Source organism: Heterodontus francisci, unplaced genomic scaffold (genome assembly GCF_036365525.1).
Source record: "Heterodontus francisci isolate sHetFra1 unplaced genomic scaffold, sHetFra1.hap1 HAP1_SCAFFOLD_395, whole genome shotgun sequence".
NCBI classification, from domain to species: Eukaryota; Metazoa; Chordata; class Chondrichthyes; order Heterodontiformes; family Heterodontidae; genus Heterodontus; species Heterodontus francisci.
In genome coordinates, this window is record NW_027140470.1 from 134,551 (window position 1) to 161,460 (window position 26,910).

Genomic DNA, 26,910 nt, shown 5'->3' on the forward strand with positions numbered 1-26,910 from the left:
CTGAATATTTCCAGCACTCTCTGTTTTTATTAACTCTGTTTCTCTCTGCACAGTTGCTGCCCGACCTGCTGAGTATTTCCAGCACTCTCTGTTTTTATTAACTCTGTTTCTCTCTCCACAGATGTTGCCCGACCTGCTGAATATTTCCAGCACTCTCTGTTTTTATTAACTCTGTTTCTCTCTCCACAGATGTTGCCTGACCTGCTGAATATTTCCAGCACTCTCTGTTTTTATTAACTCTGTTTCTCTCTCCACAGATGTTGCCCGACCTGCTGAGTATTTCCAGCACTCTCTGTTTTTATTAACTCTGTTTCTCTCTCCACAGATGTTGCCAGACCTGCTGAATATTTCCAGCACTCTCTGTTTTTATTAACTCTGTTTCTCTCTCCACAGATGTTGCCTGACCTGCTGAATATTTCCAGCACTCGCTGTTTTTATTAACTCTGTTTCTCTCTCCACAGATGTTGCCCGACCTGCTGAATATTTCCAGCACTCTCTGTATTTATTAACTCTGTTTCTCTCTCCACAGATGTTGCCCGACCTGCTGAATATTTCCAGCACTCTCTGTTTTTATTAACTCCGTTTCTCTCTCCACAGATGTTGCCCGACCTGCTGAATATTTCCAGCACTCTCTGTTTTTATTAACTCTGTTTCTCTCTCCACAGATGTTGCCCGACCTGCTGAATATTTCCAGCACTCGCTGTTATTATTAACTCTGTTTCTCTCTCCACAGATGTTGCCTGACCTGCTGAATATTTCCAGCACTCTCTGTTTTTATTAACTCTGTTTCTCTCTCCACAGATGCTGCCCGACCTGCTGAATATTTCCAGCACTCTCTGTTTTTATTAACTCCGTTTCTCTCTCCACAGATGTTGCCCGACCTGCTGAATATTTCCAGCACTCTCTGTTCTTATTAACTCTGTTTCTCTCTCCACAGATGTTGCCCGACCTGCTGAGTATTTCCAGCACTCTCTGTTTTTATTAACTCTGTTTCACTCTCCACAGATGTTGCCTGACCTGCTGAATATTTCCAGCACTCTCTGTTTTTATTAACTCTGTTTCTCTCTCCACAGATGTTGCCTGACCTGCTGAATATTTCCAGCACTCTCTGTTTTTATTAACTCTGTTTCTCTCTCCACAGATGCTGCCCGACCTGCTGAATATTTCCAGCACTCTCTGTTTTTATTAACTCTGTTTCTCTCTCCACAGATGTTGTCCGACCTGCTGAATATTTCCAGCACTCGCTGTTTTTATTAACTCCGTTTCTCTGTCCACAGATGTTGCCCGATCTGCTGAGTATTTCCAGCACTCTCTGTTTTTATTAACTCTGTTTCTCTCTCCACAGATGTTGCCCTACCTGCTGAGTATTTCCAGCACTCTCTGTTTTTATTAGCTCTGTTTCTCTCTCCACAGATGTTGCCCGACCTGCTGAGTATTTCCAGCACTCTCTGTTTTTATTAACTCTGTTTCTCTCTGCACAGATGTTGCCCGACCTGCTGAGTATTTCCAGCACTCTCTGTTTTTATTAACTCTGTTTCTCTCTCCACAGATGTTGTCCGACCTGCTGAGTATTTCCAGCATTCTCTGTTTATATTAACTCTGTTTCTCTCTCCACAGATGTTGTCCGACCTGCTGAATATTTCCAGCACTCTCTGTTTTTATTAACTCTGTTTCTCTCTCCACAGATGTTGCCCGACCTGCTGAATATTTCCAGCACTCTCTATTTTTATTAACTCTGTTTCTCTCTACACAGATGTTGCCCGACCTGCTGAATATTTCCAGCACTCTCTGTTTTTATTAACTCTGTTTCTCTCTCCACAGATGTTGCCCGACCTGCTGAGTATTTCCAGCACTCTCTGTTTTTATTAACTCTGTTTCTCTCTCCACAGATGTTGCCCGACCTGCTGAGTATTTCCAGCACTCTCTGTTTTTATTAACTCTGTTTCTCTCTCCACAGATGTTGCCCGACCTGCTGAATATTTCCAGCACTCTCTGTTTTTATTAACTCTGTTTCTCTCTCCACAGATGTTGCCCGACCTGCTGAATATTTCCAGCACTCTCTGTTTTTATTAACTCTGTTTCTCTCTCCACGGATGTTGCCTGACATTCTGAGTATTTCCAGCACTCTCTGTTTTTATTAACTCTGTTTCTCTCTCCACAGATGCTGCCCGACCTGCTGAATATTTCCAGCACTCTCTGTTTTTATTAACTCTGTTTCTCTCTCCACAGATGTTGCCCGACCTGCTGAGTATTTCCAGCACTCTCTGTTTTTATTAACTCTGTTTCTCTCTCCACAGATGTTGCCCGACCTGCTGAATATTTCCAGCACTCTCTGTTTTTATTAACTCTGTTTCTCTCTCCAGAGATGTTGTCCGACCTGCTGAATATTTCCAGCACTCTCTGTTTTTATTAACTGTTTCTCTCTCCACAGATGTTGCCTGACCTGCTGAGTATTTCCAGCACTCTCTGTTTTTATTAACTCTGTTTCTCTCTCCACAGATGTTGCCCGACCTGCTGAATATTTCCAGCACTCTCTGTATTTATTAACTCTGTTTCTCTCTCCACAGATGTTGCCCGACCTGCTGAATATTTCCAGCACTCTCTGTTTTTATTAACTCCGTTTCTCTCTCCACAGATGTTGCCCGACCTGCTGAATATTTCCAGCACTCTCTGTTTTTATTAACTCTGTTTCTCTCTCCACAGATGTTGCCCGACCTGCTGAATATTTCCAGCACTCGCTGTTATTATTAACTCTGTTTCTCTCTCCACAGATGTTGCCTGACCTGCTGAATATTTCCAGCACTCTCTGTTTTTATTAACTCTGTTTCTCTCTCCACAGATGCTGCCCGACCTGCTGAATATTTCCAGCACTCTCTGTTTTTATTAACTCCGTTTCTCTCTCCACAGATGTTGCCCGACCTGCTGAATATTTCCAGCACTCTCTGTTCTTATTAACTCTGTTTCTCTCTCCACAGATGTTGCCCGACCTGCTGAGTATTTCCAGCACTCTCTGTTTTTATTAACTCTGTTTCACTCTCCACAGATGTTGCCTGACCTGCTGAATATTTCCAGCACTCTCTGTTTTTATTAACTCTGTTTCTCTCTCCACAGATGTTGCCTGACCTGCTGAATATTTCCAGCACTCTCTGTTTTTATTAACTCTGTTTCTCTCTCCACAGATGCTGCCCGACCTGCTGAATATTTCCAGCACTCTCTGTTTTTATTAACTCTGTTTCTCTCTCCACAGATGTTGTCCGACCTGCTGAATATTTCCAGCACTCGCTGTTTTTATTAACTCCGTTTCTCTGTCCACAGATGTTGCCCGATCTGCTGAGTATTTCCAGCACTCTCTGTTTTTATTAACTCTGTTTCTCTCTCCACAGATGTTGCCCTACCTGCTGAGTATTTCCAGCACTCTCTGTTTTTATTAGCTCTGTTTCTCTCTCCACAGATGTTGCCCGACCTGCTGAGTATTTCCAGCACTCTCTGTTTTTATTAACTCTGTTTCTCTCTGCACAGATGTTGCCCGACCTGCTGAGTATTTCCAGCACTCTCTGTTTTTATTAACTCTGTTTCTCTCTCCACAGATGTTGTCCGACCTGCTGAGTATTTCCAGCATTCTCTGTTTATATTAACTCTGTTTCTCTCTCCACAGATGTTGTCCGACCTGCTGAATATTTCCAGCACTCTGTTTTTATTAACTCTGTTTCTCTCTCCACAGATGTTGCCCGACCTGCTGAATATTTCCAGCACTCTCTATTTTTATTAACTCTGTTTCTCTCTACACAGATGTTGCCCGACCTGCTGAATATTTCCAGCACTCTCTGTTTTTATTAACTCTGTTTCTCTCTCCACAGATGTTGCCCGACCTGCTGAGTATTTCCAGCACTCTCTGTTTTTATTAACTCTGTTTCTCTCTCCACAGATGTTGCCCGACCTGCTGAGTATTTCCAGCACTCTCTGTTTTTATTAACTCTGTTTCTCTCTCCACAGATGTTGCCCGACCTGCTGAATATTTCCAGCACTCTCTGTTTTTATTAACTCTGTTTCTCTCTCCACAGATGTTGCCCGACCTGCTGAATATTTCCAGCACTCTCTGTTTTTATTAACTCTGTTTCTCTCTCCACGGATGTTGCCTGACATTCTGAGTATTTCCAGCACTCTCTGTTTTTATTAACTCTGTTTCTCTCTCCACAGATGCTGCCCGACCTGCTGAATATTTCCAGCACTCTCTGTTTTTATTAACTCTGTTTCTCTCTCCACAGATGTTGCCCGACCTGCTGAGTATTTCCAGCACTCTCTGTTTTTATTAACTCTGTTTCTCTCTCCACAGATGTTGCCCGACCTGCTGAATATTTCCAGCACTCTCTGTTTTTATTAACTCTGTTTCTCTCTCCAGAGATGTTGTCCGACCTGCTGAATATTTCCAGCACTCTCTGTTTTTATTAACTGTTTCTCTCTCCACAGATGTTGCCTGACCTGCTGAGTATTTCCAGCACTCTCTGTTTTTATTAACTCTGTTTCTCTCTCCACAGATGTTGCCCGACCTGCTGAGTATTTCCAGCACTCTCTGTTTTTATTAACTCTGTTTCTCTCTCCACAGATGCTGCCCGACCTGCTGAATATTTCCAGCACTCTCTGTTTTTGTTAACTCTGTTTCTCTCTCCACAGATGTTGCCCGACCTGCTGAATATTTCCAGCACTCTCTGTTTTTATTAACTCTGTTTCTCTCTCCACAGATGTTGCCCGACCTGCTGAGTATTTCCAGCACTCTCTGTTTTTATTAACTCCGTTTCTCTCTCCACAGATGTTGCCCGACCTGCTGAGTATTTCCAGCACTCTCTGTTTTTATTAACTCTGTTTCTCTCTCCACAGATGTTGCCCGACCTGCTGAATATTTCCAGCACTCTCTGTTTTTATTAACTCTGTTTCTCTCTCCACAGATGTTGCAACACCTGCTGAATATTTCCACCCATCGCTGTTTTTATTAACTCTGTTTCTCTCTCCACAGATGTTGCCCGACCTGCTGAATATTTCCAGCACTCTCTGTTTTTATTAACTCTGTTTCTCTCTCCACAGATACTGCCCGACCTGCTGAGTATTTCCAGCACTCTCTGTTTTTATTAACTCCGTTTCTCTCTCCACAGATGTTGCCCGACCTGCTGAGTATTTCCAGCACTCTCTGTTTTTATTAACTCTGTTTCTCTCTCCACAGATGTTGCCCGACCTGCTGAATATTTCCAGCACTCTCTGTTTTTATTAACTCTGTTTCTCTCTCCACAGATGTTGCCCGACCTGCTGAATATTTCCAGCCATCGCTGTTTTTATTAACTCTGTTTCTCTCTCCACAGATGTTGCCCGACCTGCTGAATATTTCCAGCACTCTCTGTTTTTATTAACTCTGTTTCTCTCTCCACAGATACTGCCCGACCTGCTGAATATTTCCAGCACTCTCTGTTTTTATGAACTCTGTTTCTCTCTCCACAGATGTTGCCCGACCTGCTGAATATTTCCAGCACTCTCTGTTTTTATTAACTCTGTTTCTCTCTCCACAGATACTGCCCGACCTGCTGAATATTTCCAGCACTCTCTGTTTTTATTAACTCTGTTTCTCTCTCCACAGATGCTGCCCGACCTGCTGAATATTTCCAGCACTCTCTGTTTTTGTTAACTCTGTTTCTCTCTCCACAGATGTTGCCCGACCTGCTGAGTATTTCCAGCACTCGCTGTTTTTATGAACTCAGTCTGGAGACGCTGTCAATCAGCCTCTCAATGTAACAGAGTATTGTTTTTGTAACAGGTATTAGTACCGCAACCTCACCGCTCCAGTGACCCGGGTTCGGTTCTGTTTACTGCCACAGTCTCACAGCTCCAGTGACCTGGGTTCGGTTCTGTTTACTGCCACAGCCTCACAGCTCCAGTGACCTGGGTTCTGTTCTGTTTACTGCCACAGTCTCACAGCTCCAGTGACCTGGGTTCTGTTCTGTTTACTGCCACAGTCTCACAGCTCCAGTGACCTGGGTTCGGTTCTGTTTACTGTCACAGTCTCACAGCTCCGGTGACCCGGGTTCGGTTCTGTTTACTGTCACAGTCTCACAGCTCCAGTGTCCTGGGTTCAGTTCTGTTTACTGCCACAGTCTCACAGCTCCAGTGTCCTGGGTTCGGTTCTGTTTACTGCCACAGTCTCACAGCTCCAGTGACCCGGGTTCAGTTCTGTTTACTGTCACAGTCTCACAGCTCCGGTGACCTGGGTTCAGTTCTGTTTACTGCCACAGTCTCACAGCTCCAGTGTCCCGGGTTCGGTTCTGTTTACTGCCACAGTCTCACAGCTCCAGTGACCCGGTTTCGGTTCTGTTTACTGCCACAGTCTCACAGCTCCAGTGTCCCGGGTTCAGTTCTGTTTACTGCCACAGTCTCACAGCTCCAGTGACCCGGGTTCGGTTCTGTTTACTGCCACAGTCTCACAGCTCCGGTGACCTGGGTTCGGTTCTGTTTACTGCCACAGTCTCACAGCTCCGGTGACCTGGGTTCGGTTCTGTTTACTGCCACAGTCTCACAGCTCCAGTGACCCGGGTTCGGTTCTGTTTACTGCCACAGTCTCACAGCTCCAGTGTCCCGGGTTCAGTTCTGTTTACTGCCACAGTCTCACAGCTCCAGTAACCCGGGTTCGGTTCTGTTTACTGCCACAGTCTCACAGCTCCAGTGACCCGGGTTCGGTTCTGTTTACTGCCACAGTCTCACAGCTCCAGTGACCTGGGTTCGGTTCTGTTTACTGCCACAGCCTCACAGCTCCAGTGACCTGGGTTCTGTTCTGTTTGCTGCCACAGTCTCACAGCTCCAGTGACCTGGGTTCTGTTCTGTTTACTGCCACAGTCTCACAGCTCCAGTGACCTGGGTTCGGTTCTGTTTACTGTCACAGTCTCACAGCTCCGGTGACCCGGGTTCGGTTCTGTTTACTGTCACAGTCTCACAGCTCCAGTGACCTGGGTTCGGTTCTGTTTACTGCCACAGTCTCACAGCTCCAGTGTCCTGGGTTCAGTTCTGTTTACTGCCACAGTCTCACAGCTCCAGTATCCCGGGTTCGGTTCTGTTTACTGCCACAGTCTCACAGCTCCAGTGACCCGGGTTCGGTTCTGTTTACTGCCAGAGTCTCACAGCTCCAGTGTCCTGGGTTCAGTTCTGTTTACTGCCACAGTCTCACAGCTCCAGTGTCCCGGGTTCGGTTCTGTTTACTGCCACAGTCTCACAGCTCCAGTGACCTGGGTTCAGTTCTGTTTACTGTCACAGTCTCACAGCTCCAGTGTCCTGGGTTCTGTTCTGTTTACTGCCACAGTCTCACAGCTCCAGTGACCCGGGTTCGGTTCTGTTTACTGCCACAGTCTCACAGCTCCAGTGACCTGGGTTCGGTTCTGTTTACTGCCACAGTCTCACAGCTCCAGTGACCCGGGTTCGGTTCTGTTTACTGCCACAGTCTCACAGCTCCAGTGACCCGGGTTCGGTTCTGTTTACTGCCATAGTCTCACAGCTCCAGTGACCCGGGTTCGGTTCTGTTTACTGCCACAGTCTCACAGCTCCAGTGACCCGGGTTCGGTTCTGTTTACTGCCACAGTCTCACAGCTCCAGTGACCTGGGTTCGGTTCTCTTTACTGCCACAGTCTCACAGCTCCAGTGACCTGGGTTCGGTTCTGTTTACTGCCACAGCCTCACAGCTCCAGTGACCCGGGTTCAGTTCTGTTTACTGTCACAGTCTCACAGCTACAGTGACCCGGGTTCGGTTCTGTTTACTGCCACAGTCTCACAGCTCCAGTGACCCGGGTTCGGTTCTGTTTACTGCCACAGCCTCACAGCTCCAGTGACCTGGGTTCGGTTCTGTTTACTGCCACAGTCTCACAGCTCCAGTGTCCTGGGTTCGGTTCTGTTTACTGCCACAGTCTCACAGCTCCAGTGACCCGGGTTCAGTTCTGTTTACTGTCACAGTCTCACAGCTCCGGTGACCTGGGTTCAGTTCTGTTTACTGCCACAGTCTCACAGCTCCAGTGTCCCGGGTTCGGTTCTGTTTACTGCCACAGTCTCACAGCTCCAGTGACCCGGTTTCGGTTCTGTTTACTGCCACAGTCTCACAGCTCCAGTGTCCCGGGTTCAGTTCTGTTTACTGCCACAGTCTCACAGCTCCAGTGACCCGGGTTCGGTTCTGTTTACTGCCACAGTCTCACAGCTCCGGTGACCTGGGTTCGGTTCTGTTTACTGCCACAGTCTCACAGCTCCAGTGACCTGGGTTCGGTTCTGTTTACTGCCACAGTCTCACAGCTCCAGTGTCCCGGGTTCAGTTCTGTTTACTGCCACAGTCTCACAGCTCCAGTAACCCGGGTTCGGTTCTGTTTACTGCCACAGTCTCACAGCTCCAGTGACCCGGGTTCGGTTCTGTTTACTGCCACAGTCTCACAGCTCCAGTGTCCCGGGTTCAGTTCTGTTTACTGCCACAGTCTCACAGCTCCAGTGTCCCGGGTTCGGTTCTGTTTACTGCCACAGTCTCACAGCTCCAGTGACCCGGGTTCGGTTCTGTTTACTGCCACAGCCTCACAGCTCCAGTGTCCTGGGTTCGGTTCTGTTTACTGCCACAGTCTCACAGCTCCAGTGTCCTGGGTTCGGTTCTGTTTACTGCCACAGTCTCACAGCTCCAGTGTCCCGGGTTCGGTTCTGTTTACTGCCACAGTCTCACCGCTCCAGTGACCTGGGTTCGGTTCTGTTTACTGCCACAGTCTCACAGCTCCAGTGTCCCGGGTTCAGTTCTGTTTACTGCCACAGTCTCACAGCTCCAGTGACCCGGGTTCGGTTCTGTTTACTGCCACAGTCTCACAGCTCCAGTGACCCGGGTTCGGTTCTGTTTACTGCCACAGTCTCACAGCTCCAGTGACCCGGGTTCAGTTCTGTTTACTGCCACAGCCTTACAGCTCCAGTGACCCGGGTTCAGTTCTGTTTACTGCCACAGCCTCACAGCTCCAGTGTCCTCCCTCACGCCCTGCGCCACACTCCTGCCACACTCTACTCCCTCACTCACCTCCCCCAATCCCACTCCCCTCCCCCCTCACTCCCACTCTCCACCCCCACTCCTCTACCCCACTGCGCTCCCCAGCTCCCCTTGCCCACTCCCCGCCCCAACTCCCCTACCCCACTCCCCTCCCCCACTCCCCTATATCACTCCCCTCCCCCACTCAACTCCCCCACTCGCCTCCCAATCTTCCCTACTCCACTCCGCTCCCCCACCCCGTTCTCCAATACCCCTCCCCTTCCCCTATCCCACTCCCCTCCCCCAAACCCCTACTCCACTCCACTCCCCTCCCCCAATCCCCTCCCCTACTCCGCTCCCCAACACCCTCCCCCATTCTCCGACCCAAATCCCCTCCCCAAACTCTCCCCTCCACTCCACTCCCCCATGCCCCTCCCCCACTCCCCAACCCCACTCACCTCCCCATCTGCCCTCCCCCAAATCCCTCCCCCACTCCCCTCCGCACTCACCTCCCCCACTCCCCTCCACACACCCACTCCCTTCCTCCACACTCCACTCCCACCCCACTACCCCACTCCCCTCCACACACCCAATCCCCTGCACCACTCCCCACACCCACTCCCCTACCCCAGTCCTCTCTCCTTCTCTCCTCCCACAATCTCCTCCCCCACTTCCCTCCACCACTCCCACTCTCTACCCCTCTCCTCTCCCCCTCATCTCTCCTCCCCACTCCCCTTCCCAATCCCCTCCCCCACTCCCCTCCGCTTCACTCCTCTCCACTACCCTCCCCCACTCGCCTCATAAACTTCCCTCCTCCATTCCGCTCCCCAACCCCCCTCCCCATTCCACTACCCCACTCCCCTCCCCAACTCCCCTCCCCAGCCCCCCTCCACCACTACCCTACATCACACCCCTCCCCCACTCCCCAACCCCACTCCCGTCCCCAAATCTCCTCCTCCACTCCCCTCCCCTACTCCCCATACCCACACCCCTCCCCCACTCCCCTACCCCACTCCATTTCCACTCCCCTTCCCTCTCCCCTTCCAACTCCCCTCCCCCACTCCCCTTCCACTCCCCACCCGCACTCCCCTCCCCCACTCCCCTCCCCACATCCCCTCCCCCACTCCCCTCCTCCACACCATTTCCACTCCCCTCCCCCACATTCCTTCTACGCCCCTCCCCCACACCCCACCCACTCCCCTCCCCCACTCCCCTACACACACCCACTCCCTTCCTCCACACCCCTCACCAACTCCCCTACCCCACTCCCCCCACACACCCACTCCCCTGCACCACACCCCACCACCACTCCACTTCTCCACACCCCACTCCCACTCCCCTACCCCAGTCCCCTTCCCTTCTCTCCTCCCACACTCTCCTCCCCCACTTCCCTCCACCACTCCCACTCTCTACCCCTCTCCTCTCCCCCTCCTCTCTCCTCCCCACTCCCCTTCCCAATCCCCTCCACGACCCCACTCTCCTCCTCTCCACTCCTCTCCTCTCCACTACTCCACTTCCCGCCCCCACTGCCCTTCCACTCCCCTCCCCCACTCCCATTCCCACTCCCCTCCCTCACTCCCCTTCCCACACCCCTACGCACTCCCCTCCCCCACTCTCCTTCGCATTCCCCTCCCCCACTCTCCTTCGCACTCCCCTCCCCCACTCTCCTTCCCACTTCACTCCCCCACTTCCCCACTCCCCTCCCCCACTCCCCTTCAAACTCCCCTCCCCCACTCCCCTTCCAACTCCCCTCCCCCACTCCCCTATCCCACACCCCTCCCCCACTCTCCTTCCCACTTTGCTCACCCACTCCCCTCCCCACTCGCCTCCCAAACTTCCCTCCTCCATTCCGCTCCCCAAACCCCCTCCCCATTCCCCTAACACACGACCCTCCCCAACTCCCCTGCCCCAACCACCCTCCACCACTACCCTACATCATTCCCCTCCCACACTCCTCAACCCCACTCCCGTCCCCAAAATCCCACCTCCACTCCCCTCCCCCACTCTCCTTCCCACTTTGCTCGCCCACTCCCCTTCCACTCCCCTCCCCCACTCCCCTCCCCCACTCCCCTTCCACTCCCCTCCCCCCCATCCCCTTCCACTCCCCTCCCCAAATCCCCTTCAAATCCCCTCCCCACTCCGCTTCCACTCCCCTCCCCCACTACCCTTTCCCACTCCCCTTCCACTCTGCTGTCCCACTCCCCTCACCCACTCTCCTTTCCACTTCGCTCCCCCAGTCCCCTCCCCACGCCCCTCCCACACTCCCCTCCCCCACTCCCCCACTCCCCCACTCCCCTCCACCATTCCACTCCCCCACACCCCCACCCCCACTCCCCCTCCTCCACTCCCATTCCCCCCTTCCACTCCCTCCCCACTCCGCTTCCACTCCCCTCCCCCACTACCCTTTCCCACTCCCTTTCCACTCCCCTGTCCCACTCCCCTCACCCACTCACCGTCCCCCACATCCCTCCTCCACTTCGCTCCCCTTCAACCCTCCCACACTCCCATCAAACACTTCCCTCCGCCACTCCCACTCGCTACCCCTCTTCTCCTTCCGCTCCCCTCCACCTTCACCTCCCCCTCCCCTCCCTTCCCCCACTCCCCTTCCACTCCCCTCCCCACTCCCCTCCCCCACTCCCCTTCCACTCCACTCCCCCCCACTCCCCTTCCACTCACCTCCCCCACTCCCTTCCACTCCCCTCCCCACTCCGCTTCCACTCCCCTCCCCCACTACCCTTTCCCACTCCCTTTCCACTCCCCTGTCCCACTCCCCTCACCCACTCACCGTCCCCCACATCCCTCCTCCACTCCGCTCCCCTTCAACACTCCCACACTCCCTTTACACACTTCCCTCCGCCACTCCCACTCGCTACCCCTCTCCTCCTTCCGCTCCCCTCCACCTTCCCCTCCCTCTCCCCTCCCTTCCCCCACTCCCCTTCCACTCCCCTCCCCTTCCAACTCCCCTCAAACTCCCCTCCCACAGTTCTTCCAACTTTGCTCGCCCACTCCACTTCCACTCCCCTCCCCCACTCCCCTCCCCCACTCCCCTTCTACTCACCTCCCCCACTCCCCTTCCACTCCCCTCCCCACTCCGCTTCCACTCCCCTCCCCCACTACCCTTTCCCACTCCCTTTCCACTCCCCTGTCCCACTCCCCTCACCCACTCACCGTCCCCCACATCCCTCCTCCACTCCGCTCCCCTTCAACCCTCCCACACTCCCATCAAACACTTCCCTCCGCCACTCCCACTCGCTACCCCTCTCCTCCCTCCGCTCCCCTCCACCTTCCGCTTACCACGCCCCTCTCCCACAGCCTCCCCATTCCCATCCTCTCCCCTCCACACTCCCCTTGCCATTCCCCTCTCTCACAGCCTCCTCTCCCCACCTCTTCCCTCCCCCACTACCCTTCCTACTCCAATCTCCCACAGCCTCCCCTCCCCCATTCCCATCTCCCACAGCCTACCCGACTCCCCTCCTCTCCCCTCCACCACTCCTCTTCCCACTCTCCTCTCCCATCCCCTCCCCCCTACTCCCCTCCTCTCCGCTCCTCCCCTACTCTACCCTCCTCCCCTCCTCTCCCCTCCTCCACTCCCATTCCCACTCCCCTCTCCCACAGCCACCCCTACTCCCCTCCTCTACCCTCCTCCCCCCTCCTCCCCTACTCTACCCTCCTACCCTCCTCTCCCCTACTCCACTCCCCTTCCCACTCCCCTCTCCCACTGCCACCCCTACTCCCGTCCTCTCCCCTCCCCCACTCCCCTTCCCAATCAATTCCCCCACTCCCCACCCGCACACCCCTCCCCCAGACCCCTCCCCCAATCACCTTCCCAACCCCTCCCCCACCCCTTCCCACTCCGATCCCCCACTTCCCTCCCCCTGTCCCCTATCCCAATCCCCTCCTGCATACCCCTCCACCACTCCCCTTCCACACAACACGCCCCCACTCCCCTCCCCCAATCACCTTCCCAACCCCTCCCCCACCCCTTCCCCACTCCCCTCCCCCACCCCCTTCCCCACTCCCCTCCCCCACAAACCTTCCCAACCTCTCCAACACCCCCTTCCCACTCCGCTCCCCCACTCCCCTCCCCCACTCACCTTCCCAACCCCGCCTCCACCCACTTCCCACACCCGTCCGCCACCCATCTCCCACTCCCACTCCCCTACCCCTGCCACTTCCCCACTCCCCTCCCTCACTCCCTCACTCCCCTCTCCCACTCCCCTTAACGCTCTCCTACCCCCTCCCATCGCAATCCCCTCCCCATCACCCTCACCCCTCCCCTTCCCCCCTCCCCTCCTCCTCTCCCCTACCTCCTCCCACTCTCCCCCCACTCCCCTCCCACTCCCCTCCCACTACCCCTCCCACTCCCCCTCCCACTCGCCTCCCACTCCCCCTCCCACTCGCCTCCCACTGCACTCCCCCACTATCCTCCCACTCCATTCCCCCACTCCCCTCCCACTCCACTCCCCCACTCCACTCCCCCACTGCCCTCCCCCACTCCCATCCCGTCAGTATTAAACAATCAGGGGAACAGAATCTCCTCACTTATACTGTTCACCTTGTAACATGTCCCGTGTGTATTAAACAATCAGGGGAACACACTCTCCTCACTTATACTGTTCACCAGGTAACATGTCCTGTGTATGTTAAACCATCAGGGGAACACAATCCCCTTTCATATACTCTTCACCTTGTAACATGTCCCGTGTGTATTAAACAATCAGGGGAACACACTCTCCTCACCTATACTGTTCACCTGTCAACATGTCCCGTGTCTATTAAACAATCAGGGGAACACACTCTCCTCACTTATACTGTTCACCTGGTGAAATGTCCCATGTATAAAAAACAATCAGGGGAACAAACTCTCTTCACTTATACTGTTCACCTGGTAACATGTCCTGTGTATATTAAACAATCAGGGGAACACACTCTCCTCACCTATACTGTTCACCTGGTAACATGTCCCGTGTGTATTAAACAATCAGGGGAACACACTCTCCTCACTTATACTGTTCACCTGGTAACATGTCCCGTGTTTATTAAACAAACAGGGGAACACACTCTCCTCACTTATACTGTTCACCTGGTAACATGTCCCGTGTGTATTAAACAAACAGGGGAACACACTCTCCTCACTTATACTGTTCACCTGGTAACATGTCCCGTGTATATTAAACAATCTGGGGAACACACTCGCCTCACTTATACTGTTCACCTGGTAACATGTCCCGTGTATATTAAACAATCTGGGGAACACACTCGCCTCACTTATACTGTTCACCTGGTAAGATGTCTCGTGTATATTAAACCATCAGGGGAACACACTCTTCTCACTTATACTGTTCACCTGGTAACATGTCCCGTGTGTATTAAAACATCAGCGAAACACACTCTCCTAACTTAAACTGTTCACCTGGTAACATGTCCCGTGTCTATTAAACCATCAATGCAACACAGTCTCCTCACCTATACTGCTCACCTGGTAACATGTCCCGTGTGTATTAAACAATCTGGGGAACACACTCTCATCACTTATCATGTTCACCTGGTAACATGTCCCGTGTGTATTAAAACATCAGGGGAACACCCTCTCCTCACCTATACTGTTCACCTGGTAACATTTTCCGTTTGTATTAAACAATCAGGGGAACACACTCTCCTCACTTATACTGTTCAGCTGGTAACATGTCTCGTGTATATTAAACCATCAGGGGAACACACTCTCCTCACTTACACTGTTCACCTGGCAAAATGTCCCGTGTGTATTAAAACATCAGGGGAACGCACTCTCCTCACTTATACTGTTAACCTGGTAACATGTCCCGTGTGTATTAAAACATCAGGGGAACACACTCTCCTCACTGAAACTGTTCACCTGGTGAAATGTCCCATGTATATTAAACTATCAGGGGAACACACTCTCCTCACCTATACTGTTCACCTGTCAACATGTCCCGTGTCTATTAAACAATCAGGGGAACACACTCTCCTCACTTATACTGTTCACCTGGTGAAATGTCCCATGTATAAAAAACAATCAGGGGAACAAACTCTCTTCACTTATACTGTTCACCTGGTAACATGTCCTGTGTGTATTAAACAATCAGGGGAACACACTCTCATCACCTATACTGTTCACCTGGTAACATGTCCCGTGTGTATTAAAACATCAGGGGAACACAGTCTCCTCACTTATACTGTTCACCTGTTGAAACGTCCCATATGTAAAAAACAATCAGTGGAACACACTCTCCTCACTTATACTGTTCACCTGGTAACATGTCCCGTGTGTATTAAACAAACAGGGGAACAGACTCTCCTCACTTATACTTTTCACCTGGTAACATGTCCCGTGTGTATTAAACAAAAAGGGGAACACACTCTCCTCACTTATACTGTTCACCTGGTAACATGTCCCGTGTGTATTAAACAATCAGGGGAACACACTCTCCTCACTTATACTGTTCACCTGGTAACATGTCCCGTGTGTATTAAACAAACAGGGGAACACAATCTCCTCACTTATACTGTTCACCTGGTAACATGTCCCATGTGTATTAAACAATCAGGGGAACACACTCTCCTCACTTATACTGTTCACCTGGTAACATGTCCCGTGTATATTAAACAATCTGGGGAACACACTCGCCTCACTTATACTGTTCACCTGGTAACATGTCCCGTGTGTATTAAAACAACAACGAAACACACTCTGCTCACTTATACTGTTCACCTGGTAACATGTCCCGTGTGTATTAAACAAACAGGGGAACACAATCTCCTCACTTATACTGTTCAACTGGGAACATGTCCCATGTGTATTAAACAAACAGGGGAACACACTCTCCTCACTTATACTGTTCACCTGGTAACATGTCCCGTGTATATTAAACAATCTGGGGAACACACTCTCCTCACTTATACTGTTCACCTGGTAACATGTCCCGTGTATATTAAACAATCTGGGGAACACACTCCCCTCACTTTTAATGTTCACCTGTTAACATGTCCTGTGTATATTAAACCATCAGGGGAACACACTCTCCTCACTTATACTGTTCACCTGGTAACTTGTCCCGTGTCTATTAAACCATCAATGCAACACAGTCTCCTCAAATATACTGTTCACCTGGTAACATGTCCCGTGTGTATTAAACAATCTGGGGAACACACTCTCATCACTTATCATGTTCACCTGGTAACATGTCCCGTGTGTATAAAAACATCAGCGAAACACACTCTCCTCACTTATACTGTTCACCTGGTAACTTGTCCCGTGTCTATAAAAACATTAGGGGAACACACTCTCCTCACTTATGCTGTTCACCTGGTAACTTGTCCCGTGTCTATACAAACATTAGGGGAACACACTCTCCTCACTTATGCTGTTCATCTGGTAACATGTCCCGTGTGTATTAAAACATCAGGGGAACACACTCTCCTCACTTATACTGTTCACCTGGTATCATTTCCCGTGTATATTAAACCATCAGGGGAACACTCTCTCCTCACTTATGCTGTTCACCGGGTAACATGTCCCGTGTGTCTTAAAACATCAGGGGTAAACACTCTCCTCACTTATCCTGTTCACCTGGTAACATGTCCTGTGTGTGTATTAAACAATCAGGAGAACACAATCTCCTCACTTATACTGTTCACCTGGTGACATGTCCCATGTGTATTAAACAAACAGGGGAACACACTCTCCTCACTTATACTGTTCAAATGGGAACATGTCCCGTGTGTATTAAAACATCAGGGAAACACACTCTCCTCACTTATACTGTTCACCTGGTAACATCTTTCGTGTATATTAAACCATCAGTGGAACACACTCTTCTCACTTATACTGTTCACCTGTTAACTTGTCCCGTGTCTATTAAAACATTAGGAGAACACACTCTCCTCACTTATACTGTTCATCTGGAAACATGTCCGGTGTGTATTAAACATCAGGGGAACACCCTCTCCTCACTTATACTGTTCACCTGGTAACATGTCCCGTGTCTATTAAACTATCAGTGCAACACAGTCTCCTCACCTATACTGTTCACCTGGTAACATGTCCCGTGTGTATTAAACAATCTGGGGAACACACTCTCCTCACTTATACTGTTCACCTGGCAACATGTCCCGTATGTATTAAAATATCAGGGGAACATTCTCTCCTCACTTATCCTGTTCACCTGGTAACATGTCTCGTGTATATTAAACCATCAGGGGAACACACTCTCCTCACTTATACTGTTCACCTGGTAACTTGTCCCGTGTCTATCAAAACATTAGGTGAACACACTCTCCTCACTTATATGTTTACCTGGTAACATGTCCCGTGTATATTAAACCATCAGGGGAACACACTCTCCTCACTTATACTGTTCACCTGGTAACATGTCCCGTGTATATTAAACAATCAGGGGAACACACTCTCCTCACTTATACTGTTCACCTGGTAACATGTCCCGTGTATATTAAACCATCAAGGGAAAACACTCTCCTCAATTATACTGTTCACCTGGTAACATGTCCCGTGTGTATTAAACAATCAGGGGAACACACTATCCACACTTTACTGTTCATCTGCTAACATGTCCCGTGTATATTAAACAATCTGGGAAACACACTCGCCTCACTTATACTGTTCACCTGGTAACATGTCCCGTGTGTATTAAAACATAAGGGGAACACACTTTCCTCACTTCTTCTGTTCACCTGGTGACATGTCCCGTGTATATTAAACAATCAGGGGAACACACTCTCCTCACCTATACTGTTCACCTGGCAACATGTCCCGTGTGTATTAAAACATCAGGGGAACACAGTCTGCTCACTTATACTGTTCACCTGGTAACATGTCCCGTGTTTATTAAACAAACAGGGGAACACACTCTCCTCACTTATACTGTTCACCTGGTAACATGTCCCGTGTGTATTAAACAAACAGGGGAACACACTCTCCTCACTTATACTGTTCACGTGGTAACATGTCCCGTGTATATTAAACAATCTGGGGAACACACTCGCCTCACTTATACTGTTCACCTGGTAACATGTCCCGTGTATATTAAACAATCTGGGGAACACACTCGCCTCACTTATACTGTTCACCTGGTAAGATGTCTCGTGTATATTAAACCATCAGGGGAACACACTCTCCTCACTTATACTGTTCACCTGGTAACATGTCCCGTGTGTATTAAAACATCAGCGAAACACACTCTCCTAACTTAAACTGTTCACCTGGTAACATGTCCCGTGTCTATTAAACCATCAATGCAACACAGTCTCCTCACCTATACTGCTCACCTGGTAACATGTACCGTGTGTATTAAACAATCTGGGGAACACACTCTCATCACTTATCATGTTCACCTGGTAACATGTCCCGTGTGTATTAAAACATCAGGGGAACACCCTCTCCTCACCTATACTGTTCACCTGGTAACATTTCCCGTGTGTATTAAACAATCAGGGGAACACACTCTCCTCACTTATACTGTTCAGCTGGTAACATGTCTCGTGTATATTAAACAATCAGGGGAACACACTCTCCTCACTTACACTGTTCACCTGGCAAAATGTCCTGTGTGTATTAAAACATCAGGGGAACGCACTCTCCTCACTTATACTGTTAACCTGGTAACATGTCCCGTGTGTATTAAAACATCAGGGGAACACACTCTCCTCACTGAAACTGTTCACCTGGTGAAATGTCCCATGTATATTAAACTATCAGGGGAACACAGTCTCCTCACCTATACTGTTCACCTGTCAACATGTCCCGTGTGTATTAAACAATCAGGGGAACACACTCTCCTCACTTATACTGTTCACCTGGTGAAATGTCCCATGTATAAAAAACAATCAGGGGAACAAACTCTCTTCACTTATACTGTTCACCTGGTAACATGTCCTGTGTATATTAAACAATCAGGGGAACACACTCTCCTCACCTATACTGCTCACCTGGTAACATGTCCCGTGTGTATTAAAACATCAGGGGAACACAGTCTCCTCACTTATACTGTTCACCTGTTGAAACGTCCCATATGTAAAAAACAATCAGTGGAACACACTCTCCTCACTTATACTGTTCACCTCGTAACATGTCCCGTGTGTATTAAACAAACAGGGGAACAGACTCTCCTCACTTATACTTTTCACCTGGTAACATGTCCCGTGTGTATTAAACAAACAGGGGAACACACTCTCCTCACTTATACTGTTCACCTGGTAACATGTCCCGTTTGTATTAAACAATCAGGGGAACACACTCTCCTCACTTATACTGTTCACCTGGTAACATGTCCCGTGTGTATTAAACAAACAGGGGAACACAATCTCCTCACTTACACTGTTCACCTGGTAACATGTCCCATGTGTATTAAACAAACAGGGGAACACACTCTCCTCACTTATACTGTTCACCTGGTAACATGTCCCGTGTATATTAAACAATCTGGGGAACACACTCGCCTCACTTATACTGTTCACCTGGTAACATGTCCCGTGTGTATTAAAACAACAACGAAACACACTCTGCTCACTTATACTTTTCACCTGGTAACATGTCCCGTGTGTATTAAACAAACAGGGGAACACAATCTCCTCACTTATACTGTTCACCTGGTAACATGTCCCATGTGTATTAAACAAACAGGGGAACACACTCTCCTCACTTATACTGTTCACCTGGTAACATGTCCCGTGTATATTAAACAATCTGGGGAACACACTCTCCTCACTTATACTGTTCACCTGGTAACATGTCCCGTGTATATTAAACAATCTGGGGAACACACTCCCCTCACTTTTAATTTTCACCTGTTAACATGTCCTGTGTATATTAAACCATCAGGGGAACACACTCTCCTCACTTATACTGTTCACCTGGTAACTTGTCCCGTGTCTATTAAACCATCAATGCAACACAGTCTCCTCAAATATACTGTTCACCTGGTAACATGTCCCGTGTGTATTAAACAATCTGGGGAACACACTCTCATCACTTATCATGTTCACCTGGTAACATGTCCCGTGTGTATAAAAACATCAGCGAAACACACTCTCCCCACTTATACTGTTCACCTGGTAACTTGTCCCGTGTCTATAAAAACATTAGGGGAACACACTCTCCTCACTTATGCTGTTCATCTGGTAACTTGTCCCGTGTCTATAAAAACATTAGGGGTCAAACTCTCCTCACTTATGCTGTTCATCTGGTAACTTGTCCCGTGTCTATAAAAACATTAGGGGAACACACTCTCCTCACTTATACTGTTCACCTGGTAACTTGTCCCGTGTCTATAAAAACATTAGGGGAACACACTCTCCTCACTTATGCTGTTCATCTGGTAACATGTCCCGTGTGTATTAAAACATCAGGGGAACACACTCTCCTCACTTATACTGTTCACCTGGTATCATTTCCCGTGTATATTAAACAATCAGGGGAACACACTCTCCTCACTTATACTGTTCACCTGGTAACATGTCCCGTGTATTTTAAACAATCAGGGGAACACACTCTCCTCACTTATACTGTTCACCTGGTATCATTTCCCGTGTATTTTAAACCATCAGGGGAACACTCTCTCCTCACTTATGCTGTTCACCGGGTAACATGTCCCGTGTGTCTTAAAACATCAGGGGTAAACACTCTCCTCACTTATACTGTTCACCTGGTAACATGTCCTGTGTGTGTATTAAACAATCAGGAGAACACAATCTCCTCACTTATACTGTTCACCTGGTGACATGTCCCGTGTGTATTAAACAAACAGGGGAACACACTCTCCTCACTTATACTGTTCAAATGGGAACATGTCCCGTGTGTATTAAAACATCAGGGAAACACACTCTCCTCACTTATACTGTTCACCTGGTAACATCTTTCGTGTATATTAAACCATCAGGGGAACACACTCTCCTCACTTATACTGTTCACCTGTTAACTTGTCCCGTGTCTATTAAAACATTAGGAGAACACACTCTCCTCACTTATACTGTTCATCTGGAAACATGTCCGGTGTGTATTAAACATCAGGGGAACACCCTCTCCTCACTTATACTGTTCACCTGGTAACATGTCCCGAGTCTATTAAACTATCAGTGCAACACAGTCTCCTCACCTATACTGTTCACCTGGTAACATGTCCCGTGTGTATTAAACAATCTGGGGAACACACTCTCCTCACTTATACTGTTCACCTGGCAACATGTCCCGTGTGTATTAAAATATCAGGGGAACACTCTCTCCTCACTTATCCTGTTCACCTGGTAACATGTCTCGTGTATATTAAACCATCAGGGGAACACACTCTCCTCACTTATACTGTTCACCTGGTAACTTGTCCCGTGTCTATTAAAACATTAGGGGAACACACTCTCCTCACTTATACTGTTCACCTGGTAACATGTCCCGTGTATATTAAACCATCAGGGGAACACACTCTCCTCACTTATACTGTTCACCTGGTAACATGTCCCGTGTATATTAAGCAATCAGGGGAACACACTCTCCTCACTTATACTGTTCACCTGGTAACATGTCCCGTGTATATTAAACCATCAAGGGAAAACACTCTCCTCACTTATACTGTTCATCTGGTAACATGTCCCGTGTGTATTAAACAATCAGGGGAACACACTATCCACACTTTACTGTTCATCTGCTAACATGTCCCGTGTATATTAAACAATCTGGGGAACACACTCGCCTCACCTATACTGTTCACCTGGTAACATGTCCCGTGTGTATTAAAACATAAGGGGAACACACTTTCCTCACTTCTTCTGATCACCTGGTGACATGTCCCGTGAATATTAAACAATCAGGGGAACACACTCTCCTCACCTATACTGTTCACCTGGCAACATGTCCCGTGTGTATTAAAACATCAGGGGAACACAGTCTGCTCACTTATACTGTTCACCTGGTAACATGTCCCGTGTGTATTAAAACAACAACGAAACACACTCTCCTAACTTAAACTGTTCACCTGGTAACATGTCCTGTGTATATTAAACCATCAGGGGAACACATTCTCCTCACTTATACTGTTCACCTGGTAACTTGTCCCGTGTCTATTAAACCATCAATGCAACACAGTCTCCTCAACTATACTGTTCACCTGGTAACATGTCCCGTGTGTATAAAAACATCAGCGAAACACAACCTCCTCACTTAACCTGTACACCTGGTAACATGTCCCGTGTGTATAAAAACATCAGCGAAACACACTCTCCTCACTTAAACTGTTCACCTGGTAACATGTCCCGTGTATATTAAACCATCAGGGGAGCACACTCTCCTCACTTATACTGTTCACCTGGTAACATGTCCCGTGTTTATTAAACAATCAGGGGAACACACTCTCCTCACTTATACTGTTCACCTGGTAACATGTCCCGTGTTTATTAAACAAACAGGGGAACACACTCTCCTCACTTATACTGTTCACCTGGTAACATGTCCCGTGTATATTAAACAATCCGGGGAACACACTCGCCTCACTTATACTGTTCACCTGGTAACATGTCCCGTGTATATTAAACAATCTGGGGAACACACTCGCCTCACTTATACTGTTCACCTGGTAAGATGTCTCGTGTATATTAAACCATCAGGGGAACACACTCTCCTCACTTATACTGTTCACCTGGTAACATGTCCCGTGTGTATTAAAACATCAGCGAAACACACTCTCCTAACTTAAACTGTTCACCTGGTAACATGTCCCGTGTCTATTAAACCATCAATGCAACACAGTCTCCTCACCTATACTGCTCACCTGGTAACATGTCCCGTGTGTATTAAACAATCTGGGGAACACACTCTCATCACTTATCATGTTCACCTGGTAACATGTCCCGTGTGTATTAAAACATCAGGGGAACACCCTCTCCTCACCTATACTGTTCACCTGGTAACATTTCCCGTGTGTATTAAACAATCAGGGGAACACACTCTCCTCACTTATACTGTTCAGCTGGTAACATGTCTCGTGTATATTAAACCATCAGGGGAACACACTCTCCTCACTTACACTGTTCACCTGGCAAAATGTCCCGTGTGTATTAAAACATCAGGGGAACGCACTCTCCTCACTTATACTGTTAACCTGGTAACATGTCCCGTGTGTATTAAAACATCAGGGGAACACACTCTCCTCACTGAAACTGTTCACCTGGTGAAATGTCCCATGTATATTAAACTATCAGGGGAACACAGTCTCCTCACCTATACTGTTCACCTGTCAACATGTCCCGTGTGTATTAAACAATCAGGGGAACACACTCTCCTCACTTATACTGTTCACCTGGTGAAATGTCCCATGTATAAAAAACAATCAGGGGAACAAACTCTCTTCACTTATACTGTTCACCTGGTAACATGTCCTGTGTATATTAAACAATCAGGGGAACACACTCTCCTCACTAAACTGTTCACCTGGTAACATGTCCCGTGTGTATTAAAACATCAGGGGAACACAGTCTCCTCACTTATATTGTTCACCTGTTGAAACGTCCCATATGTAAAAAACAATCAGTGGAACACACTCTCCTCACTTATACTGTTCACCTGGTAACATGTCCCGTGTGTATTAAACAAACAGGGGAACAGACTCTCCTCACTTATACTTTTCACCTGGTAACATGTCCCGTGTGTATTAAACAAACAGGGGAACACACTCTCCTCACTTATACTGTTCACCTGGTAACATGTCCCGTGTGTACTAAACAATCAGGGGAACACACTCTCCTCACTTATACTGTTCACCTGGTAACATGTCCCGTGTGTATTAAACAAACAGGGGAACACAATCTCCTCACTTATACTGCTCACCTGGTAACATGTCCCATGTGTATTAAACAAACAGGGGAACACACTCTCCTCACTTATACTGTTCACCTGGTAACATGTCCCGTGTATATTAAACAATCTGGGGAACACACTCGCCTCACTTATACTGTTCACCTGGTAACATGTCCCGTGTGTATTAAAACAACAACGAAACACACTCTGCTCACTTATACTGTTCACCTGGTAACATGTCCCATGTGTATTAAACAAACAGGGGAACACACTCTCCTCACTTATACTGTTCACCTGGTAAACATGTCCCGTGTATATTAAACAATCTGGGGAACACACTCTCCTCACTTATACTGTTCACCTGGTAACATGTCCCGTGTATATTAAACAATCTGGGGAACACACTCCCCTCACTTTTAATGTTCTCCTGTTAACATGTCCTGTGTATATTAAACCATCAGGGGAACACACTCTCCTCACTTATACTGTTCACCTGGTAACTTGTCCCGTGTCTATTAAACCATCAATGCAACACAGTCTCCTCAAATATACTGTTCACCTGGTAACATGTCCCGTGTGTATTAAACAATCTGGGGAACACACTCTCATCACTTATCATGTTCACCTGGTAACATGTCCCGTGTGTATAAAAACATCAGCGAAACACACTCTCCTCACTTATACTGTTCACCTGGTAACTTGTCCCGTGTCTACAAAAACATTCGGGGAACACACTCTCCTCACTTATGCTGTTCATCTGGTAACTTGTCCCGTGTCTATAAAAACATTAGGGGAACACACTCTCCTCACTTATGCTGTTCATCTGGTAACTTGTCCCGTGTCTATAAAAACATTAGGGGAACACACTCTCCTCACTTATACTGTTCACCTGGTAACATGTCCTGTGTGTGTATTAAACAATCAGGAGAACACAATCTCCTCACTTATACTGTTCACCTGGTGACATGTCCCGTGTGTATTAAACAAACAGGGGAACACACTCTCCTCACTTATACTGTTCAAATGGGAACATGTCCCGTGTGTATTAAAACATCAGGGAAACACACTCTCCTCACTTATACTGTTCACCTGGTAACATCATTCGTGTATATTAAACCATCAGGGGAACACACTCTCCTCACTTATACTGTTCACCTGTTAACTTGTCCCGTGTCTATTAAAACATTAGGAGAACACACTCTCCTCACTTATACTGTTCATCTGGAAACATGTCCGGTGTGTATTAAACATCAGGGGAACACCCTCTCCTCACTTATACTGTTCACCTGGTAACATGTCCCGAGTCTATTAAACTATCAGTGCAACACAGTCTCCTCACCTATACTGTTCACCTGGTAACATGTCCCGTGTGTATTAAACAATCTGGGGAACACACTCTCCTCACTTATACTGTTCACCTGGCAACATGTCCCGTGTGTATTAAAATATCAGGGGAACACTCTCTCCTCACTTATCCTGTTCACCTGGTAACATGTCTCGTGTATATTAAACCATCAGGGGAACACACTCTCCTCACTTATACTGTTCACCTGGTAACTTGTCCCGTGTCTATTAAAACATTAGGGGAACACACTCTCCTCACTTATACTGTTCACCTGGTAACATGTCCCGTGTATATTAAACCATCAGGGGAACACACTCTCCTCACTTATACTGTTCACCTGGTAACATGTCCCGTGTATATTAAACAATCAGGGGAACACACTCTCCTCACTTATACTGTTCACCTGGTAACATGTCCCGTGTCTATTAAACCATCAATGCAACACAGTCTCCTCACCTATACTGTTCACCTGGTAACATGTCCCGTGTGTATTAAACAATCTGGGGAACAGACTCTCATCACTTATCATGTTCACCTGGTAACATGTCCCGTGTGTATAAAAACATCAGCGAAACACACCCTCCTCACTTAAACTGTACACCTGGGAACATGTCCCGTGTGTATAAAAACATCAGCGAAACACACTCTCCTCACTTAAACAGTTCACCAGGTAACATGTCCTGTTTATATTAAACCATCAGGGGAACACACTCTCCTCACCTATACTGTTCACCTGGCAACATGTCCCGTGTGTATTAAAACATCAGGGGAACACAGTCTGCTCACTTATACTGTTCACCTGGTAACATGTCCCGTGTGTATTAAAACAACAACGAAACACACTCTCCTAACTTAAACTGTTCACCTGGTAACATGTCCTGTGTATATTAAACCATCAGGGGAACACATTCTCCTCACTTATACTGTTCACCTGGTAACTTGTACCGTGTCTATTAAACAATCAATGCAACACAGTCTCCTCAACTATACTGTTCACCTGGTAACATGTCCCGTGTGTATAAAAACATCAGCGAAACACACTCTCCTCACTTAAACTGTTCACCTGGTAACATGTCCCGTGTATATTAAACCATCACGGGAGCACACTCTCCTCACTTATACTGTTCACCTGGTAACATGTCCCGTGTTTATCAAACAATCAGGGGAACACACTCTCCTCACTTATACTGTTCACCTGGTAACATGTCCCGTGTTTATTAAACAAACAGGGGAACACACTCTCCTCACTTATACTGTTCACCTGGTAACATGTCCCGTGTATATTAAACCATCAAGGGAAAACACTCTCCTCACTTATACTGTTCATCTGGTAACATGTCCCGTGTGTATTAAACAATCAGGGGAACACACTATCCACACTTTACTGTTCATCTGCTAACATGTCCCGTGTATATTAAACAATCTGGGGAACACACTCGCCTCACCTATACTGTTCACCTGGTAACATGTCCCGTGTGTATTAAAACATAAGGGGAACACACTTTCCTCACTTCTTCTGTTCACCTGGTGACATGTCCCGTGTATATTAAACAATCAGGGGAACACACTCTCCTCACCTATACTGTTCACCTGGCAACATGTCCCGTGTGTATTAAAACATCAGGGGAACACAGTCTGCTCACTTATACTGTTCACCTGGTAACATGTCCCGTGTGTATTAAAACAACAACGAAACACACTCTCCTAACTTAAACTGTTCACCTGGTAACATGTCCTGTG